The 6,279-nt window shown below is 37.4% G+C and overlaps 1 long non-coding RNA gene and 1 other non-coding gene across 2 annotated transcripts; one reads left to right on the top strand and one right to left on the bottom strand.

Annotated features, from left to right (window-relative positions):
• Positions 1-988: 988 nt before the first annotated feature.
• LOC121263931 lies at positions 989-1,077 on the top strand. Its single transcript, XR_005940412.1, has one exon. It is a non-coding gene; the product is annotated as a small nucleolar RNA R24 (small nucleolar RNA).
• A 1,503-nt stretch (positions 1,078-2,580) lies between these two features.
• Positions 2,581-4,344, bottom strand: LOC121263671. Its single transcript, XR_005940317.1, has 3 exons — positions 4,242-4,344; positions 3,531-3,590; positions 2,581-2,623 (listed from the first exon to the last, which is right to left on the bottom strand). It is a non-coding gene; the product is annotated as an uncharacterized LOC121263671 (long non-coding RNA).
• Positions 4,345-6,279: the final 1,935 nt, after the last annotated feature.

Genomic DNA, 6,279 nt, shown 5'->3' with positions numbered 1-6,279 from the left:
ATGTAGTTGTGGACGGCAGTGTGGAGAGGCAGCTATGTGTGGGTTGTTACGGTAGGGTATGGTTCGACGTTGAGTGGAACGACGGCTTGTGGAGGTGCAGATGCGATTTGGGGCTATTTCTATGGTGGAAAGAGGCGTGAAGTAAGGAGAAAGTGGCAGTTACGCGAAGGAGGTGATTCATTAAAAACATTAGGTTGCGGTAACTTCTTTTACAAATACATGTATTTATAGAGTTGATTGGAAAAACCCTAGATGAGAACAAAAAAAAAAAAAGGAAACAGGGTAACCGTGCATTGGAGACGTGCATGGCATGAAACATGAAACGTGCCTGACGTGGAAACTGGTTCCTGGTTTCATGGGCTTGGGTTTTGGGCGTTGATTGGGCTTTTTCTTCGAGTTTTGGGCTCCCCATTCAACCTCTAAAATAATCTAACTTATCCAACCAATTTTTTTCCTTGGCCCATAAAAAGATTTTACCTAATTCAAAAGCATTTAATGATTCTAACCTAACTAGCAAGCCCAATAAAAATATATTCGACATCCGTCACAAATTAAATTTGGGCTCGAATGGGGTTTCAAAAAAAATGTTTGCTAATCTCAAGTGAGCTTTTCACTTGTATAAACCAAAAAAAAAAAAAAAATTAAAAAATAACTTGGTGCTGGACCTGGGTGCTACACTATTCAACTTGAACGTAAAGACCGATTGGTGTTGCTTGCTACAACCAAGACCAAGAAGCAGAACAAGCCTGCTGCTTTGCTTCAAAAGTCTGTGATGAAAAAGGAGTACCGCAGGATGGCAAATGTTGTGGCAAACCAGGTAATGTCAGAAGCTGGTTCCTTTTAGATTTTCTTTTTCTTTTTCTTTATTTTTTTTTAGGGGGGGGGGGAGGCCTCTACATATTTGAGTATTTTATCTCTTCAGTGTGTGGAGGTAAGAACTTCTACACAAAATTGTTATCTTGTTTTTGGCCACAAATCTCAACACTCTACGGTGATGAGCCACGAACATGTAAGAAGAAACCATATGATATGGTTTTCTCGATGAAATGGGCTTGTTATGCTTGGCTTCTAAACTTCCGGTGTTCAAATAGTTTTTTTCTTTACATATTTGAGTACTTCGCTTGGCTTCCTCTCATTTTATTCTCTATCTTTGAGCAACTCCTTCCAAAGTGGAGTTTAGCAACTCCTTCAAAAGTGGAGTTTTGGGTGGCTGGGATGGTCATGGGCTATCTATTACGTTGAAAGGCAAGTCTTGAAGAGGAGGGAGAAAAGTAAAAAGTCATAAAGAAGCTTTGGTTTTCACTTTTCATTGTTTTGTTTTGTTTTTCAATTCTTCTAGGTAAAAGCAGGTTGGTGCAACCAGCGTACCAAATGTTATTTTAATGTTTTTGTCAGATGCTATATACTATCCAAATGATTATTTTAATTTTAATTTATCAATTGTCAGATGCCACAAAACCTCGACGCAAAGCGAGCGAGCGGGCGAGAGAGAGAGAGAGAGAGAGAGAGAGAGAGTCCGTCTGTCTCTCAAACTCAGCAATGGCAAAGAACAGGAACAAGAAGAAACGAAAAGCTGATATTTCAATGGATATATCCGAAGAGACTGTTACAGATCTACCTCAAGCAATGGACACGTTAGAGTCCTTTTGGTGCTCCAATTAAAAAGGTGAAGAAGGGGAAATCAATGAAGAGATTGAAAAATGTCCGAAAGACCAAATCCATAGAAAAAGCCATATCTAAAAATGAGATGTACGTTGAGAAAAACTTGAAGCATGAACACAAAAAAATAAGAACGCAATCCGCCAAAACTCTGTATGACTGAAGAATCGAGGATCCCAATCTACTAGGACATACATTATAGAAATGGCTTAGAATCATCAAATCCTTCCTATGATCTCTGCATCAGTTTTGGTATATTTTCGTTTACAACAGGGTAGTTAATATTACATTTTTGTCTTAGCTTTAGAGTGGATTTTTTGGGAGTGGTTACTGGTAGTATGTTTTAGCTAGTTCAGTTTATGAGAATTTCATTTTCATTATAGTCTATATGTCAATGGTTCGTGGTATTGAAGATTACGATCTGTATAGCTTGTCATAACTACACTGCTAGCTATTTTATGTTATGGAATAATAAAAATTGTTCAAGTCAAGGAAGCAGTAAAGATGAGGAAGAACAGTACTAAGAAAATCGTGGAGCGAAGAAGTCAAGGCTTCAGACGCCAAGGGCGGAAAGAGGAAATGGCTTTCATTTTGTGGGTCCCATGCCTGACAGGTGCGCAAAATTGCTTGCCTTTAGAGTTTTTCTTTGTTTTTTATTTTGTTTTTCCTGTACTTATCCATCTGAGTTTTACTATGTATAAGTAAGTTTGCGTATCAATCTATGTATTAATATTATTGTCTTTATGTAACGCCCCGTCTCCGAGAGTCTGGAGAGTTAACTCATATAACCTGATAATCAACAAATGTATAGACTCCAAAATATAACGTCATCAGAATACTACAAAGTCTCTTAATAAAATCCGCCACTTCTCAAAAAATCTTCTATGAGGAATCCACTATGCTTAAAAATCATCTCACCCATACTCCATAATCCTGATCCTTAGCTGGTCTATTCAAAAATCATCTGAAAAATGAATGGAGATAAGGGGTGAGTTATCAACAACTCAGTAAGCAGAGGACATATACTAGTATGTAAACATGAGCATTTTCACAGAATACGGAATGCAGAAACAAAACATTTCAGTATCAATATGCAAATCTCAAACAAATACGTTTTATCAGAAAATCAGAGCGACTTCTCAAATATTTCATATTCAGAAACCAACTTTTCATGTTCAAAGACTCCTTTGGCACAACATGACTGTACAACTTCGTCTTATCATATCATATCAGAACAGAGACCATGTTTAACCCCCGTGGTAGGGTTGTGCATTCTGCGAAAAGCCAAGCAGAACATAAATCACCGTGTTACCAAAGCGATTGCACTCAGAACAGAAAACCACTATTATATCCCGTGGCGGGCCAGAGGTCACTATTATCTCCCGTGACAGGGCCAGAGGTCACTATTATATCCCGTGACTGGGCCAGAGGTCACTATTATATCCCGTGATAGGGCCAGAGGTCACTATTATATCCCGTGACAAGGCCACATATCAGAGCAAAACAGAATCAGAATCACCATATCAGAGTCAGAATCAGAGTCAGAAAGTCATGCCAAAGGTTTTTCAGATGCCACATCATAACAGAGTACAAAACAGAACAGAATCAGATCACAAAACATACTTTATGTGCAAAATTTCATATTCGCTCTCTTTTTCAAAGTTCAGAAACAGAATATCAGAAATAAGCTCATGTCTACACCAGTCATGACAGAAAATACTTTATTCTTAAACAGAATCTTATGAGTAATACAGAACAAATATCTGAGGTTGTTTTCAGATTTCTTTTCATAACCAAACATGCACATTTTTCAAGAAGGACCTTAGTTCATTTTATTTTAATGCAAAGTCTAGCTTAGGAACCCCGCTTACCTGGACTTCTTAGCGTTTTAGAACTTTCCTCAAAAATACCGAACAAATATTAATCGTCACCTATAAAATAATCATGTAACTTCCATAAATTTCCAATCAACCACGTATTTCGATATTAAAACTTATAAATGCTAAAAGAACCTATTTTAAGAACATCAAAGCCTAAAATTCTCATAATACCTAAAATACCAACATTTTCTAAGACCAACAATATTCACTTAATCGAAATCGTACTGGACAAGAAAATTTTTCGAAAAAGTATTATGATACTTATAGAGCTCAATAAAAATTAATATTCAAAATATCTAAAATACCAACAATATTTTATAAATAAAAATAATACATTGATTACTAAACTTTTCCTAAAATAATTCATGAAAAACTCACCTCTTATGAAAAATAGATTTACATACTTTAACTAACAATATTATCAAAATACAATATAATATTTATTAAAACTTAAAACAAAATCCTAATTAAATATAAACTCAACGCACAAAAGTTTCTTCTCAGCCGAAACTCAAACCGTGAACTTTCCTAATATATATTAGGTTAAAACTAGTAAGTGCCCAAGTTAAAACTTTACTTATAAATATACACACACACACACATATATATATATAAATATATATATAAGCACCCTATACGTAAAACAGACGATAAACAAACAACAGAATAAATGAAAAACATGCAGCGGCGGCAGGGACTCACCGAGATGGTGAAGTGCGACGGCGCGGCGTGCGACGGGAGGTGGTGCACTCGGTGGCTATGCACTGGACGAGAAAGAGAAAGAGAGATGCACGGTGAGAGAGAGCTTACGGGAGAGTAAACCAACGTGAGAGACAGAAAACAGAGAGGGAGATACCATGCGGCGGGGCGGCAAGAGGCGAACATGGGGTGACGGAAAACTTTGCCGACCTTTTCTGGAGCCGCAACGTGAAGAAGCTCACGGTGGTTAAAGGTTGCAATGGCTCACGGTAGGAGGAGAACCATCCTCTGTTTCGGGAGTGAAAAACAGAGGCTGCGGGATGGCTATCGAAGGCTACGGGTTCACGGCTGGGTCACGGTGGCGGCGCATGGCAGCGTTGAGGAGGAGCAAGCGGCGACTTGACTTCCTTGGGAGGCTGCGGTTTTCCAGGAGACAGTTGGATAAAACCGTGAAGATGCAGGATGGCTTTTGGCCGTGCGCGGCGAGTCTCTTGCCTTGCGATCCGCTTGCTCAGCGTCGCACTTGGTGCAATGGTTTCCCGCGGTTGCTGACCTCCTTGTATGAGCGGGACGGTCTCACGGTAACGGCATGCTGCTGCGGCTGAGGCTGAGACGGACACGATGGCGCACAGAGAGGCGTTGAGCCTTGGTGAAGGACGCTAACGGTGGCGTCGGTTTTACGTGCGTGGAGATGGAAGTTGACGTCGAACTAGGAGGGGCTGCACGATGGTGAACTCTGGAGGCTGGTGGCAGCGACGGCACAGGGTAGTTTCGAAGGTCTAGGGTGTAAGTGTGAAAATATACGGGTGCTAAGAAAACCCTAGAGAAAGAAAAGAGATAGACGTGCACCGTGTAGTGCCGTGCGTGGGAGAAAAAAAAACAGAAAAGAAAAAGAAAAAGAAAAAAATAAAATAAAACAATAACAATTAAAGTCCAACAATAAAATTATTCATTAAAGCAAAACGCAAATTTAAAAACAAACATTAAATAATAACACCAAAGCACATCCAAATAAATTTCACAACTTAAAAATTATAAAATAAATCTAACAAGAAAAATTCGATAAAATTTTAAAACAAGAACAATAATATTTAAATTAATTATATAAAAAAAAATCTTCCACATAAAATAAATAAATACGCTAAAAAAATACGGGGTATTACACTTTATATTCTAAATTCAAATTAACACTGTTTTCAATAAAATCTACTTTCTGACCAATCATATTAAAATGGTACGCATATTAATGTGCAAAAGTACTTGTAATTAAATTTTTCCTATTCATCTCGGTACCATTCGTGCATTTCGTGCAATACAGGGGCTTCCCTGTAGCAGCACTCATTATATTGATAAAAAAATTAAACTCACAGCGACTGCAAGTGTTCTTCACAAGGTCTAAAAATGTAAGTGTTCTTCGTTGTGCGAAACAAAAGTGTTCTTCCTGGTAGCATCACCACAAAATTCACCACAAAACCATAAATTGTTTTTACAAACTAGAAAAGTTACCATCAACTACGAACCATGAGACCCATACATCAGGATGCAAAGCCCCAAACAAAGATCAGCTCTAATTCATAATGATCTATCAAAAATTCAAAAGGGAAAAAAAAAAAACTAAGAAAGCCGCTCTGGCCGTATGAATGCAGAACATGAGGCGCTGATCTTAGAGAGATAAATATATATATATATATATATATATATATATATTACGGTTGTATTTGAATGTTGAAGTGAGTTGAGTTGAGTTGAGATGATAAAATATTATTAGAATATTATTTTTTAATATTATTATTATTTTAGAATTTGAAAAAGTTGAATTGTTTATTATGTTTTGTATTGAAATTTGAAAAAGTTGTAATGATGAGTTGAGAGAAGTTAGCTAACCAAACAAAGCCGTAATGGAATGAGGGCGAGCCACGAAACTCAGGCGAAGATTCGGAAGCCTCTGAATCTTCATGTACTGTTGTAAAAAGAAAGGATGAGTTAAAAGAAAGGATGAGTTAAATTAAAACTTTGTTAATAGCATTTTTGAATTGCATGC

The sequence above is a fragment of the Juglans microcarpa x Juglans regia genome, chromosome 4S (assembly GCF_004785595.1).
Source record: "Juglans microcarpa x Juglans regia isolate MS1-56 chromosome 4S, Jm3101_v1.0, whole genome shotgun sequence".
Classification (NCBI taxonomy): domain Eukaryota; kingdom Viridiplantae; phylum Streptophyta; class Magnoliopsida; order Fagales; family Juglandaceae; genus Juglans; species Juglans microcarpa x Juglans regia.
The sequence above is the reverse complement of the archived record's forward strand: the minus strand, read 5'-3'. Positions and strand labels throughout refer to the sequence as shown.